The following is a 15,731-nucleotide window of genomic DNA, read 5'->3' on the forward strand; positions in this document are numbered from 1 at the left end:
GGTGTTGGAGAGGCAGGTGCATTGTTGTTGCCGGTGTGGTTTAGTGAGGTGGAGTTGTGTTAACGTGTGGCTGTGGGACTGCAATGTAGGTTGTGACAGCTTGTGGGGAGAGATGGTGGTGAAGGTTGTGCGTGTGGTGTCCGTGTGGTTATTGAAGGGGAAATGTGGATGGGGTTGTTATTGTAGAGGTGCAGTGCAAAATGGCCTATGTACCTGTTGTCAGTGGTGGTGGGTGTCCTGTGTGGAGGATGAGAATGTTTGAGACTGAATGGAGGTTGGTTGTGTGTGTGTGTGTGTGTGTGTGTGTGTGTGTGTGTGTGTGTGTGTGTGTGTGTAAGGTTTGGTGTATGGTGGGGTTTAGATGGGGGTGTTGGGTATGGTCGCGGGGGTGCATAGGTGCTGTAGTTGGGTAAAGTTAGGTGGATTAGGGCTACGGACATAGTTATGTGAGCTGTTTAGTGATGTGCTGTGATAGGGTTTGTTGAGGTTGGCAAAAGTGGTGTTGTTTTGGTAGTGGTGGTAGGGAGGGTTAAGTGGATTGTTTGGAGTGGGGATGTAATTGTGTGGGTAGTGGTTATTGGGAAGCGTTGCAGAAGGTAGATGGGTAATGTATAGTTGGTGTGGGCTTGGGGGGAGGGATGGGTGAGCAGGCAGGAGGTGTTAAAGTTGTAGGAGTTGTGGCTGTGTGGGCCAGGGGGATGGGTGACTGTGTGTGAAGGTGGCATTGGGGTGTGGTTTAACATGGGTTATGTGGGTGGATGATGGGCGTTTGGGTTGTATGTATTATTGTTTGGTTGTTGATGTGATGGATTGGGTCGGGTGGTGAAGGTGGTGTGGATGGTGGAGTGGTGTTTGGCAGGGGTAGGGTGAGGGCAAGATGCTATGGGTCGTGGATGTCCAGGTGTGGTCAGGGTTGTGGATGGTGTCCGGTGTCTGTATATGTTGTGTCCTAGGGGTGAGTGATCATGGGTGGGTGAGGTTTACATGTGCTCTGTGTTATTTTGGGGTAGGGTATTGTGAGGTTTGGTGTGGGCAGTGGTGGTGTTTTTGTGTGAGTGGGGTGTGGCGATTGGTAAAGTTGTGTTGTGGAAAATGGGTTGGTGGAGGGGTGGTGTACTTGTGAAAGGTGTGTGTTAGGTATGGGGGTAGTGTGTTTGGGTGGTGGGCTTGCGAGGTGCTGTGGGTGTTGGAGAGGCAGAGGCATTGTTGTTGCTGGTGTGGTTTAGTTAGGTGGAGTTGTGTTAACGTGTGGCTGTGGGAGTGCGATGTAGGTTGTGACAGCTTGTGGGGAGGGATGGTGGTGAAGGTTGTGTTTGGGGTGTGTTTGTGGTTATAGAAGGGGACATGTGGATGGGTTTGCTATTGTAGAGGTGTAGTGTAAAATGGCCTATGTAGGTGTGTAGTCAGTGGTGGCGTTTGTCCTGTGTGGAGGCTGTGAATGTTTGAAACTGAATGGAATGGAGTGTGTGTGTGTGTGTGTGTGTGTGTGTGTGTGTGTGTGTGTGTGTGTGTGTGTGTGTGTGTGTGTGTGTTTTGGAGTATGGTGGGGTTTAAATGGAGTTTTTGTGTATGGTAGAGGGGGTGCATAGGTGCTGTACTTGTGTAAATGTTGGTGGATTAGGGGTAGGGGCATAGTAGGTATGAGTTGTGTTTTGTGGTGTCTTGTGATCGGGATTGCGCAGGGTGAGGAAAGTTGTGTGGTTTTTGGAGTGGTGGTAAGAAGGGTTAAGTGGATTATTAGAAGTGGGGCTATAATTATGTGGGTAGTGCATGTGGTTGCTTGTAGGGTAGACGGGTAGTGTTATGGGGTAACTGTTGTTGTGATGGTTTGACCTAATGCGTGTTTAGGCTCAGAGTGTGTACATGGTGGGTGTTGTATTTATTGCATGCTGCATTGTGGAGGGGGGTGAAGGAACAGTGTTTGGTGGTTGTTTTTTTTGAAAGGGGTACATAGATTGTGCAGGGTGTAGAGAAAATGGTGTGGTTGATGGGTGACCAGAGTGTAGCTGGACGGTGGATGTAGTCTGGCCAGTGTATGAGTTGGCTTAAAGGTGAGGGGTGGGTGAGGTGTTAGGAGGTGTAGTAGTTGGTGGAGTTGTACGTGTGGGCTGTAGTGTGAGTTTGTTGGAAGGTGGCATGGCTGTGGGTTTTCTGCATAGGGTGCTTTGTGTAGGGTATTGTGGTGTGTGGCTGGGAGGTTTGGTGGGGGGAGAGCTGCAATTGGCATATTGGTGCTTGTAGGTGAGACGGGTACTGTTGTGGGCCAATTGTTGTTGTGATGGTTTGACAGAATCCATAGGCTGTGTAGAGAGGGAGGTGGGTGTGCGATAGGGGTAGGGTGGTGTTGGGCTGGATTGTGGCGGGTGTGGAAGGGAATGTGGGTGGAGGAGTGTTATTTTGGAGGGGTACGTGGTTGTGTGTGTGGGTTAATAAAAAGTGTTGGGTAGTGATGTATGGTGGTTGTGTAATAGCGTGGGGGTGGGTAGCTGCCTTTATATGTATTGGTCTAGGGGTGAGGGATGGGGGTGGTGACAGGACGTGCAGTGTGTGATGGAGTTGTGGTTGTGGGTATTAGGGGGATGGAGTTGGAGGTGTGCATGGGTGGAGTGTGTCGACATGTGATGGATGGGTGGATGGTGGTGGGTTTTGTAGGGGTTCGTGTGTGTGCATAGAAGGGGGGGGGGCAGTTGTTGAATTTAGAGTGTTTTTTTGGTTGTGGGGGGGAAAGCTGGATGTGTGGTGTATTTGTGGTGGGTGCTTGGCAGGTATGGGGTTACGGTGGGTGTGGGATGGGCTTAGGGTGTGTGGGGTGTGTAGGAGAGGTGCTTGGGTGGGTGTGAGTGTTGGTGTAAGGTGTGTGTGTGCTTGGAGTATGTTATCGTGGTGTGAGGGTAATGGCGGCAGGTGTGAAAGTTGGTGGGTGGTGGTGTTGTAGAGATGGGGAAGGTGTTTTGTCTGTAGTTGGAGGGGGTGTAGGGTGCGTGCGTGTTGTTAGGAGTGTGCAGACACAGAGAGAGAGTGTGTGTGTGTGTGTGTGTGTGTGTGTGTGTGTGTGTGTGTAAGGTAGGAGGAGGCCATGGTATATGTGGCAGAACTTGTCCTCCCCCCCCCCCCCCCCCCCTTCACATGAGTGCCCTGCGAGTGGAGTTTTGGGCAAAAGGGAGGCATGCACATGTATGCACATCGGGGGATGGGTGAAAGGGGCGGCCGGGCATCTATTACTGTGTGTGTGCCTAGTTGTTGGCTGGGTGGGGGTGCAGGTGTGTGGTGCTGGGAGGGGAGTGAATTGGTGTATGTGGAGCTGGAGGCAGGAGTGGGGAGAGACGTGTCGCCGGTACAGAGAGAGGTGCGGCGTAAGCTTGCATAACTACATCCAAGTCAAGTATAACTCACTTTGACACAGACTCCGTTGTGCTGACGGCGTCCCTTGGTAGTGTGGACCGGGGTTCGGGTGGATGAGAGAGGTGGTGCGGTGGTTGTGTGGAGGTCGGGAGCAGTCTGTGCGTCCATGGTGCGCACGGTGTGTTCCCGTTAGAGTGTGTAGGCGGCGCAGCTGCAAGGCGAGAGATGGATTGTGCGGAGGGTGGCTTAGCGGCGGTGCGGGCTGCGGCTGTCTGGCCGTGCGTGGTGTGGACGGTGTGTCCCGTTGGTGGTGGTGGGTTTGTGTGGCTGACGGGAGGGGGTGGTGTTGCCTGCGGCTGTCTGGGCGGCCGTGGTGCAACAGCGGGGCCGTGCAGCGTGTCTGGATGTGGGAGGTGTTGCTGGGGTTGTGCGGGTGGGCTCGGTGCTGTGGGCTTAGGTTTCCCAGTGTGTGTGCTGGTCCGTTAAGCGGACGTGGGGTCCGGGGTTGGCAGGGGCGTCAGTGACTGCAATTTGGAGCTGGTGCAGGGGTTTTGCGAAGGGTGGGTTTGGGGGTGTGGGTGAATCAAGGGAGGGCTCCATGGTGTGGTGGGTCCGTTCCTTGGTGGCTTCTGTTTGGGGCTGGTGGGTGGATTCAATGGCTGCTGCTCCCGTTCTGCTAAGTGGTGTGCTGGGACTGTCAGGAGTTGCTAACTCCACCCAGCGTTAGAAAGCCAGCCACAGAGTCACAGGGCTAATATATAGGAGATGTTTAAGCTTCATACGTAAATATAATAAATAGTTGTATACTTCCCCGTTGGGTCACAACCAAATTCTTCTATAGATCTGTTTTTTGATCCGTAGTTATTCCTCCAAGTATGTGCATAAAAGGAAACAGAGAAAATACATATGGTGTATTACGTTTCAAGGAAAATATTCAACACAAAAAAATGAAGGAGCAGCCCCTAGTAACTGGACAGTGAGGTCTATCTCATTAGATTGTCACCACATGATAACATGCAGGGAATGATGCTCACTTTAAGCTCTTACACAAGACTAGATGAAAAAAAACATATAAAGGTAATTTTGTGTGTGAATTGCTCACATGAATGCTAACTTCAACTCTATATGCAATTCATTGATCAAGGTTTCTTTAGTGCTTATTCACCGGGAAACATTGTTCCGTACTCTAAATGGTACTTAAAGGGTTAACAATTTATTCTTAAAACAGCAAAACAATAAATTCTATAAAATGTATTCCCTACATCAGAAAAAAACAGCTAAGTCTGCTTTTTCAGATGGAGAGATGGTAACAAAAGTGTCACATCTTTAGCCACTGGCAATGCAATAAAGTCCCGGGAAATGTCTTACCAAGTGGTCCAAAGGGTGGTTTCGAACTTCAATATGGCGTAGCTAGCAGCACAGTACCAATGCCTTTCGACTTGTAGGTGTTTATCAAGGTGGTGCTTCCCATGTCTCACGCAATCATTTTTAATCCTGCAAAGATCCCATCCCTATTCCTATTGGATGACTGAAGTTTGAGGCATAAGATGCCTGTCGTGCTGGCAGCTGCTTTCTGGTCTCCCTGGTCCCTGGTATTTAAAATATCTCACGTGGAAAGTGGTCATGCTTTTGGCCTTGGCTTCGGCAAGGCGGGTGGCAGAATGGGCGGCTTTGTCATGCAAAAGCCCCTATTTGATTTTCCATATGGATAGGGCAGAATTGAGGACTAGTCCCCAGTTTCTTCCTAAGGTGGTATCAGCTTTTCACTTGAACCAACCTATCGTGGTGCCTGCGGCTACTAGGGACTTGGAGGACTCCAAGTTACTGGACGTAGTCAGGGCCTTGAATATTTATGTTTCCAGGATGGCTGGAGTCAGGAAGACTGACTCGCTATTTATCCTGTATGCACCAAACAAGATGGGTGCTCCTGCTTCAAAGCAGACTATTGCTCCCTGGATTTGTAGCACAATTCAGCTTGCGCATTCTGTGGCTGGCCTGCCGCAGCCTAAATCTGTAAAAGCCCATTCCACGAGGAAAGTGGGCTCTTCTTGGGCGGCTGCCCGAGGGGTCTCGGCTTTACAACTTTGCCGAGCTGCTACTTGGTCAGGGGCAAACACGCTTGCAAAATTCTACAAATTTGATACCCTGGCTGAGGAGGACCTTGAGTTCTCTCATTCGGTGCTGCAGAGTCATCCGCACTCTCCCGCCCGTTTGGGAGCTTTGGTATAATCCCCATGGTCCTTACGGAGTCCCCAGCATCCACTAGGACGTTAGAGAAAATAAGATTTTACTCACCGGTAAATCTATTTCTCGTAGTCCGTAGTGGATGCTGGGCGCCCGTCCCAAGTGCGGACTGTCTGCAATACTTGTATATAGTTATTGTTAACTAAAAGGGTTATTGTTGAGCCATCTGTTGAGAGGCTCTGTTATGTTCATACTGTTAACTGGGTATAATATCACGAGTTATACGGTGTGGCTGGTATGAGTCTTAGGATTCAAAATCCTTTCCTTATTGTGTCAGCTCTTCCGGGCACAGTATCCTTACTGAAGTCTGGAGGAGGGTCATAGTGGGAGGAGCCAGTGCACACCAGGTAGTCCTAATTCTTTCTTAGCTGTGCCCAGTCTCCTGCGGAGCCGCTATTCCCCATGGTCCTTACGGAGTCCCCAGCATCCACTACGGACTACGAGAAATAGATTTACCGGTGAGTAAAATCTTATTTTATCAGTGCTTCTGGCTCTTCAATTGCTGCATTTTAGAAAGCACATTGTATCCTTCCAGAGGGCAAGTTAGGGGTGGTATTCATGTGACCGCCGGTCAGCTGACCGACAGTCACATGACCTCCTCCACCAGCCCGACTGGTCACTGTCCCGATGGTCGGCATGCCGACCAACAGGGACTATTTCCACTCGTGGGTGTCCACGACACCCATAGAGTGGGAATAGAACCCGTGGCGACCGCAGGTCGCCACCGAGCCCGCAAGGGGCTTGCTGCACTCGCCCCTCCCCGCCGGGATCCCGGCGTCGGTATGCTGCCGGGATCCCGGTGTCGGTAAGCTGACCGGCGGTCAGCCGTACTACACCCCAAGTTAGACCTTGCGGTTCTAAAATTGCTGAAGAACCATAGGTTACACTGGTACACATCCAGTGGTTTGGGTATGAAATGCCGGCGGTAGGAATACTGGTGGTCACATTGGGTGTCGGCTAGGGATAACCCTCTGGGGGTGTCCGCTACGCCCCTCCCCCTCTCCTTGCCTAACCCACCCCTAGTGCTTAACCCTAACCCTCTCTCCCCGGGCACTAACCCTAACCCCCACCCTGATACCTTTGCTATGTCAGTTGTCAGCATCACGGCACTGGTCTCCTGAGGGGTTTCTGGATTACAGCATCTGTCACATGACCGTCTGCATCCCGACCGCCAGGATGCCTAACACATCACACATCCAGCTAAATAATACACTTAAGTGGAGCTCAAATAGTCTTTGGAAGGTTATTTGGTTAGGGAAACTTTGCTTGTTTCCAGTCACATCCCATAGAGGTGCAAGAAAAAATAAAGCAAGTTAGCATATTAACTAGATAGGTGCACAGATGGAACTTCATACTTCATAGGGGGTAATTCAGACTGGATCACTGCAGCGGCAGCAATCGCAGTCTCAATCCTTATGTCGAGTGCGCTCACGCAGCGGACGCACTGCGCATGTGCACCCCGGGAGCCCAGTGAGATGCTAACAGCATATCTGGGCTGCAATTGCCTCTACCTGATTGACAGGTAGAGGAAGTCGCAGGGTGTGCCAACAACGTTAGAACGTCATTGGCGGGGCACGGTCCGGAAAACGCAGTTGTATCTCTGGACCGTTGCGGCGGCGGGCTGTGGTGGCTGCGTGAGGTTACATGCAGCCGATGCGACCAGGGATGTGGTGGGTAGCGGCCTTTCTAGCGCGCAGGAGCTGCGTTAGCAGGGAGATACTCACTAGGTGCAAAAGCATTGCCGCCGTGCGATGCTTTTGCACCTGTTTGGGAGGGGGGGAGGGTCTGACATGCGGAGCGCACTAGCCCTGTGCTGGGCATCCCCCCACATGTCCGAGTAAATGATCGTAGATGTGCTAAATTTAGCACATCTACGATCAGATCTGAATTACCCCCTTAGTTACATCATCCCCGTAAATCAGGTTCATGGTACCTGAACTCACCGGATGAGATGGCCTGCTGCTCATGCAGAAGTCACAATGGGCCACTACTGTGTGCTCACCACCCAGGCTAAGCTTTGCCAGCCAGGCCCAGTGTCCAAATTAGGGAAAATACCTATATATGTCTTCCACACATGGCCATTGCGGTAAAAGCTGCAGGCGGGCGGGACTGCACCCAGGCTTACCTATGGTAATATGCCCAAATATAATACAACAGTAGTATATTGTTCATTATTGAATTGACTCAATTACTGGATATTGTCTCCCCTTTCTCTGCCTTATCTACGATCCCTTGCTTAGGCTTATGCCTAATTTATCTAGCTGTGCCAGATTACTGGCTGGGGGGCTGTGGTGTTCACCCTATGGCCCCCACACAGGTTTGGGCTGGACCATCAGGGAGACCCCTAGATGTCCCCACTGCTTTTGTGTTTCTGACTCAACTCCTGATCACAGGCTCTCAGTAGCACTTATTCCCAGATATGACATTCGGAACTGGTCCAGGCTCCTGAGTAGGTAGGTATAGTGGCATAGTGCAAACTGGTAGGTGCTTCAGAATAGCATAGTACAAACTGGTAGGTACTTCAGTGTGTAGCATAGTGCATCATGCATCAGAATGTGTCAGAACACACAAGCACGGTGGCCATTGCTGGGGAGGATTACCATTTTACCCCCCATTTTAGAGTGTATTGAAATTGAGAGGGAGTGTGAGGGGGGTGGCCTGGTAGCCATTGCAAGTGGACACTCATCTGTGGAGCTCCGTGCCTGGCTTCAGTATTAGACCTTCTCTGGGGACACTATCAGCTCCAATCTGCACCTGCCTGGTACTTGCTGCCTTTTAGGGAGTGTTGTCTGCTGGTTGTCACAAAACGGAGGTTAGCCGCGCTCCCTAGTCGTGCTTTAGCTCACCTCCGCCATAAGCCTGGATGCGATCCTTCAATCAAGACGTGTCCCCGCTGTGTCCTGCTGCTCGCTGAGGCGTCCATGACTGTGTTCCAGCGTCCTCCTTTAGGCGGCCAGTCCAGGCCGCAGCACGCCAGAGTTCCCGCCACTCTCCTCCATGGGCATCGCCATGACAGTCTCCAGTCAGCTGATCTCCCAGGAGCAAACCCGGAGTCTCTTCCACATCATGTGAGCCGCTCATCTATTCAACTGCAAGCACCGGGTATAAGTTCCAGCTCCCTGCACTAACAAACTGTCAGTGCTTTGGTGTCTCTCAGCCTGGAGTGAGATCCAGAATCTCCTGCTGGTAACAGACTCAGTGCAGTTATCATCTATTGCACTCCCTGACTCCCTGGATGATTTAAAGGGCCATCGCTGCCACTACATCCTGGCATCTCCATTCTCGCTGGAAGTCCTCCAGTGATCCAGAGGGACTGTCAAACATCCCTAGCGGCTTTAGAGACACTGCTGGTTTTTCCAGCTTCCAGTTCACCGCTACGCAAGGTATTGCACCATAGTATCAGGAAAACCTGCATTTGCTGATTACAACATTGGGGTATCCATTGTGCAGAACCACCTCATCACAGTTACTGGGAAACCAGCAGTGCTAACACTGCACTGCTTAGTATACAGAATCCCCATTGCGCTACCACAGTTACCCAGCATCTGGAAACAAGTATTGCTGACATCTTCAGCTTCGTCTTCAAGTATTGCTGAAATCCTCAGCTTCGTCTTCAAGTATTGTTGACATCTTCAGCTTCATCTTCAAGTATTGCTGACAGCCTCAGCTTCATCTTCAGGTATTACTGACATCCTCAGCTTCGTCTACAAGTGTTGCTGACATCATCAGCTACGTCTTCAAGTATAGCTGATGTCCTCAGCTTCCTCCACAGACTCATCTATTGATGTTGCTGATGCCATCAGCTACTTCTACAGTTATTGCTGATGTCCTCAGTTCTCGACTACAGTCATTGCCATAGACTTCAACTTCTTCACAGCTACCACACTGGTTCCAGCCTGTGACCCAAGCCTCTCCTTCATTGCTGGTCCTCCCAGCATTCCGTTATTCACCAATCCTCACGCGACTCTCTCTGTAGGTGATAACCCGACTACCCATTGCACTGGTGGCTCCCACCATCAGTGTTCCAGTACCCATAGCCGGTCACCTACCATCACAGTTCATACTGCCTGACTGCCACGCCTGAATGAGCAGACCAATTCCAGACCAGTTCTGTCCACAGCTTTCAAGACCAGACCCAGTGTCCAGTACTTGTCCGTGTGCACAACCAAACTCAACCGCGACACTGGTCCTGTTGTTCAGGGCCTGCTGTCCAGACCTGCTCTTCACTGAAAGGCCTCCCTTTCTGGCTCTAGCTGGTCTTGACTTCGTTCTCCCGGCTCTCCTGTTACAAGCTCGCCTCTCTTCTTAAGAAGCCTCCTCCTGCTTCTGTGCAGGTTGCGGCTGGGGCACCAGTGATCACCAGAGGCTACACTGTAGGCAGGGGTACCCTCGTGTATGGGACCAACCGGCCAATTATGTTACCCCCTGACCACCACTGCAAGGTCTACAGGGTCTGGCAATAATTGCTCTCCCACAGCATTCATCTCTTGGAACCCTGCCCCTGCAGATTATTTTTACTGCTACACAACCTCAGCAATCCAGTCAGGCTCCACAAGTCAGGGCAGCCTGTTCAATGTTAAGACAGCCTCTGCTGTTATATCCCAGCATACTTGTCAACTATGTATGTCTCCTCTCTGAGAGAAGCCCGCAGAGGAGATGCTGCTAGTCACTTTGGGAATGGGTGGGGGGGAGGGGGGTTTAGTGATGTCATTAATCCACACTCGCATTGTGGGAAAATGCCGTGATTTATGGGTCTGTATTGAAGGGCTGGGGCTAAACGATGCTATTTTGTATAATTTAGCCCCACCTCCTCAACTCAGAACTGCAATTCCACCTATTATTTTCACATTCTGCCCCCTTTACTAGGAAGTGGGTGGGATGCAGGATGGGTTCCCACTCTTCCAGGAATGTGGAGGATGACCCAAAAAAACAGTTGTCTCACACAACTTCCGTGAGAGTAAGCAAATATGTACCCCAGTCATCAGAGGCCTCCTTATTCATCTGTGGAACTTAGTGAGTCTTCTGGTACACTTCCCCCCCCCCCCCCCCCTTCCCTCCCTTGCTAAGGAAGGTGAGGCTCGGAATCCTATTCCCCATCTCTACACTTACCTGCGGTTCTTTATTGATAATATAATTTACCAAACTATATATTCAATAGGTTTAATAACATTCACCATACACAGCAATATATTAATATATCCTATACAATAACTACTGCATGTACTACAGAAAAGGTGTTTAAAAAATATAAAATGACCCTAGTTACCAGGAATAGGCTTAGATACTGCAGTACCTACATTGGCGCACGGTGGGGCCCTTACTTGTGATGATATATAGTTACACTTGATATGTTGGAATCCTTTTAAAGCAACCAGAGGTGTATCTTGGGCATGGCAAGGAAGGCATGTTCCCCAGGGCGCCGTGACAGGTCTGATAGGTAGGGCAGTGTACCTGGTGGAATTTCCTTAACTTTTCCTAAACTGACCATTCTGCTAGTGTTTACTGAATGAAAGTGGTCTCCCAGCCTCACACTGCTCAGCCTCCATCCTCCGCTCTGTACCGTCCGGTGTGGGCAAGGAGTTTGGGACTGTATAGCCATGCCTGCGATGTCATTGCCAGTCAAATAGGGGAAAAATCAGGCGGGAAAAGGGAAGTAGCCGCCGGAGCCTGCCTCATAGTGTGGGCGGAGTGTTCGGACCCTGGAGCCTCTACACCATTCAACTTTTTTTTATTTTATTTTTTATTTTTCCTTTACTGGTTTGTGTCTCCGTCTAGCAGGGATAACCACTCCATTGGTGTGAGTGGCAGCGGAGACACAGACCGGGAATGTTTGGTGATTGGTCTATGCAGCAGCAGGGTCACGGGGTAATTCAGACCTGATTGTAGCAGCAATTTTGTTAGCAGATGGACAAAACCATGGCCCTCATTCCGAGTTGATCGCACCAAGCAACTTTTTGCTGCTGGTGCGATCAACTAATCTCCGCCTATGGGGTAGTGTATTTTAGCATAGCAGGGCTGCGATCGCTTGTGCAGTTCTGCTATGCTAAAAAAGTTTCCTGCAAAACAAGACCAGGGTAAGAGTTACTCACCCAGTGCGAAGGATCCAGCGATGAAGGTCCCGGTCCTGACGTCAGACATCTGCCCTCCAAACACTTTGACACGCCTGCGTTGGACTCACCACGCCTGGAAAACGTGAGTATCCGCCCCGGAACGCCTCCCGCCTGTCCATCTTCTTGCGATCGTCGATGCGATCACATTTGTTGCCGGTGGCGTTGCTTGGCGACTATCACGCACAACGTGAGTGCGCATTTCCAACCCGCTCGCACCGCAGCGAAGAACTGCTGCATGCGAACGGGTCGGAATCACCCCCCATGTGCAGTGCAGGGGGCAGATATAATGTGCAGAGAGAGTTAGATTTGGGTGGGGTGTGTTCAAACTGAAATCCAAATTGCAGTGTAAAAATAAGGCAGCCAGTAATTACCCTGCACAGGAATAAAATAACCCACCCAAATCTAACTCTCTCTGCAAATGTTATATCTGCCCCCCCCCCCCCCCTTCTGCAGTGCACATGGTTTTGCCCATCTGCTAACAAAATTGCTGCTACAATCAGGTCTGAATTAGGCCCACAGTCTGTATTGCCACAACAGACGGCCCTTACCTCACTGTTGGCTCCTCACATTTCAACGGAAGCAGTCTGAGGGTCCCACAGCTACTCCTCCTCCATAGTGTCCTCCACGCTCAGCTGTGAGTGGGAGACTCCTGCAGTCTGCAGCACCGCAATTCCTTACTTCGGAAATCTTACCTTGTTGCCTCTCTCTGTCCATACCTCCCTGCTTCCTCTCTCTGTCCTTACATCTCTGTCTGTCTGCCCCTACTGTGCTTCCTTACTGCTTCTCTCTGTCCTTACTGTATCTATGCTGTTACTGTACATCGCTGCTGCCTCTCTATGCCCCTACTGTGCATCCCTGCTGCCCCTACTGTGCATCCCTGCTGCCTCTCTATGGGTGGGATCTACTAATAGACATCGCCGCCGATCGTCACGATGCTAATCGCATATGTACTAACATATGCGATTAGCATTGCGAAGGACAGCTTTTCCAATAAAAGCTGTCCTCCACAATCCCTGGTGGCTGCCTTACTTTCGGGTCTCGGGCCCCGAGAGTCAGTCTGCGCACGCGCAGTATGACGGGGCCGGCCGCGGGGCATGCTGAGAGGGATCTGATTGGATCCCTCACACCAGCACTGCGGAGAGAAGCCCATAAGCTTCTATGGGGTATCGCCAGCAAAATCTGGCGTTCCCCTCCACGGCGCTAACCCGGCGGCCAGGGCTTTTTACATTAGGAAAATGCAGTAAATGGGGTATACCGCATTTTCCGCTTAGTACATCCCATCCTATGTCACTTCTGTACGTCACTGCTGCCTCTCTCTGGCATAAATTTACTAAGGTGGTAGTTTTTTAGAACTGGTGATGTTGCCTATAGCAACCAATGAGATTCTATCTATTATCTTCTAAAAGCAGCTAGATAAATGTTAAGTAGACTGGTTGCTATGAGCAACATCACCAGCTCTAAAAATCTTACCCCTCTGTTCCTACTGTATGTCCATGCTGTCTCTCTCTGTCCCTGCTACCTCTGTGCGCCTACCATATACACCTGCTGCCCCTACTGTACATCCCTGCTGCCTCTCTATGCTCCTTATGTATGTCCCTGCTCCCTCTCTCTAGCCCTACTGTACATCCCTCTGCCTCTGTCATTCCCTACATCCCTGCTGCCTCTCTCTGTCCCTACGTTGCTCTCTCTTTCTGCCCCTACTGTGCATCCCTGCTGACTCTACAAAAAAGGAGGGTTTTTGATCCTGCACCGACCTAGATTCAAAGTACATAATAATGTAGATGCCAAAAAGTGGACAATAATGCTGAGTAATAGCAATTAATGTTTGTCCGTATGGCGGTGCGCCCAGAGTCAAAAAAAAGGGGGAGAATATACATGTAAAAGAGGAAAAGTATGACTCTTGTTTGGGCGCACTCTTATGTTAACTATCTGTTAGTTGATAGGTGAAGTATCTGAGAAGTAATAATGAGGTATTTTTTTCTTTTTTTCTACTCTTTAAAATACATGGGGACTAAACAAGACAGGTTGGAGATGGAGCAAATGTGGATAGACCATGGAATGTTCAGATCTTAATTATTCCTGGATAAATGCATACCGGAAGTTAGCTACATACTATGCTACTTCCATCTGCCCAAGATCTGTACAAACTGTGTTTGTATTAATGCAGCCCTAATTAGGTTACAGTCGTGAGTGGTAGTCTCCCTACTTCACTGGGAATACCCAGTGAAGTAGGGAGACTACCTTCCCCCGTAGAAATCACACCAACAGCAGTATCACCACTTATGCTTTACCCTCCTACTCCCATTGTATTCTCTTTACTCATTACAGAGGTTATAGATCAGAAGTGTTACCAAGTGTATGGGTTCTCCCACTCACGACTGTAACCTAATTAGGGCTGCATTAATACAAACAGAGTTTGTACAGATCTTGGGCAGATGGAAGTAGCATAGTATGTAGCTAACTTCCGGTATGCATTTATCCAGGAATAATTAAGATCTGAACATTCCATGGTCTATCCACATTTGCTCCATCTCCAACCTGTCTTGTTTAGTCCCCATGTATTTTAAGTAAAAAAAAAGAAAAAAACAAAAAAAACAAAAAAAGACCTCATTATTACTTCTCAGATACTTCACCTATCAACTAACAGATAGTTAACATAAGAGTGCGCCCAAACAAGAGTCATCCCTGCTGACTCTCTCTGATCCTACTATGCATCCCTGTTGCTCCTCTGCCCCTACTGTATGTCTCTGCTGCCTCTCTGTGCCCCTACTGTGTGTCCCTTCTACCCTTACTGTATGTCCCTGTTGCCCCTCTGCCCCTACTGTATGTCTCTGCTGCCTCTCTATGTCCTTTCTCTATGGTCCCTGCTGCCTCTACATGCCCCTATTGTACGTCCCTGCTGCCCTTCTGTGCCCCTACTGTGTGTCCCTTCTGCTTCTCTGCCCCTACTGTATGTCCCTGCTGCCTCTCTCTGCCCCTACTGTGTCACACTCGGCTTGAGTTGAGGATCTGACAACTGACAATTGACTATTGACTGAGGGAGCAGCTTTCGGCAAAGGAAGGAAACGAGATGGCTGACTATAGTTCTTACTCATGGATTGAAGAGTTGGCCTGAAGATGAAGAGGGGTAAGCAATGATGGCAATGACTGAGAACGATACACTGTAGAAAGATTAATTCAGTTTTAATGAGACTTCAATAATACACCACAACTAGGAGATAAGTCCGAGTGAGATCTGAAGAACCAAATGTTCATGACTTGTAGACAGAGCTGAAGAATACTGAATGGAGAAGTGACTTGTGATTTGTAAACGATGCTGACGAACACTGAATGAGGAGATGACTTGTGATTTCTAAACGATGCTGAAATACACTGGATGACAAGATGACTTGAAGAACAATGTTGAAGAGAGGATCACTGTGAGCACTGACAGCAAACGGAGACCCTCTACCAGATAGAGGACCCAGCAGTTAAACCACAAGGGCAGGAGGACTAGAAGCAAAGGACTGCAATAACAGAACTGATCACCGGGTGGCCTCCACAGAACCAGGATACCAGGGGTTAACCTGGGAGCACAGAGCTTGAGCACCTTACAGTAGCAAGTAACTTGAAGCACTGGCACCATAGCTAAGCATCCACCCCTTTTTATAAGGGGAAACAGCACCGGATTGGATGGACGCGAACTGGGATACCTATTGGCTTGGCTTGGTCTCCAGCATGGCGGCTCCCTGCACAGAGGACACATGTGGAACCAGCACACAGCCACTACCTCTGGCCTCAGCCTCCCAGACGCCGCACTCCAGCAACAGGACACTTGGAAACAGATACCTCCGGCTGCCATGCTTCGCTCCCCAGCACCCGGACCCCGGCCTCCAGATACCCTGCAGCCGCACCGGAGGACCACGCTGCCGCAGCTCCTATCCACCGCAGCCACACCAGCTGGCTAACAGAAAGACCGCAGGGACCAGAACTGGAGGTAAGACTCTGAATGCTGACATACTGTACATCCCTGCTGCCCCTTTGCCCCTACTGTAC

The sequence above is a fragment of the Pseudophryne corroboree genome, chromosome 12 (assembly GCF_028390025.1).
Source record: "Pseudophryne corroboree isolate aPseCor3 chromosome 12, aPseCor3.hap2, whole genome shotgun sequence".
Taxonomy (NCBI): Eukaryota; Metazoa; Chordata; class Amphibia; order Anura; family Myobatrachidae; genus Pseudophryne; species Pseudophryne corroboree.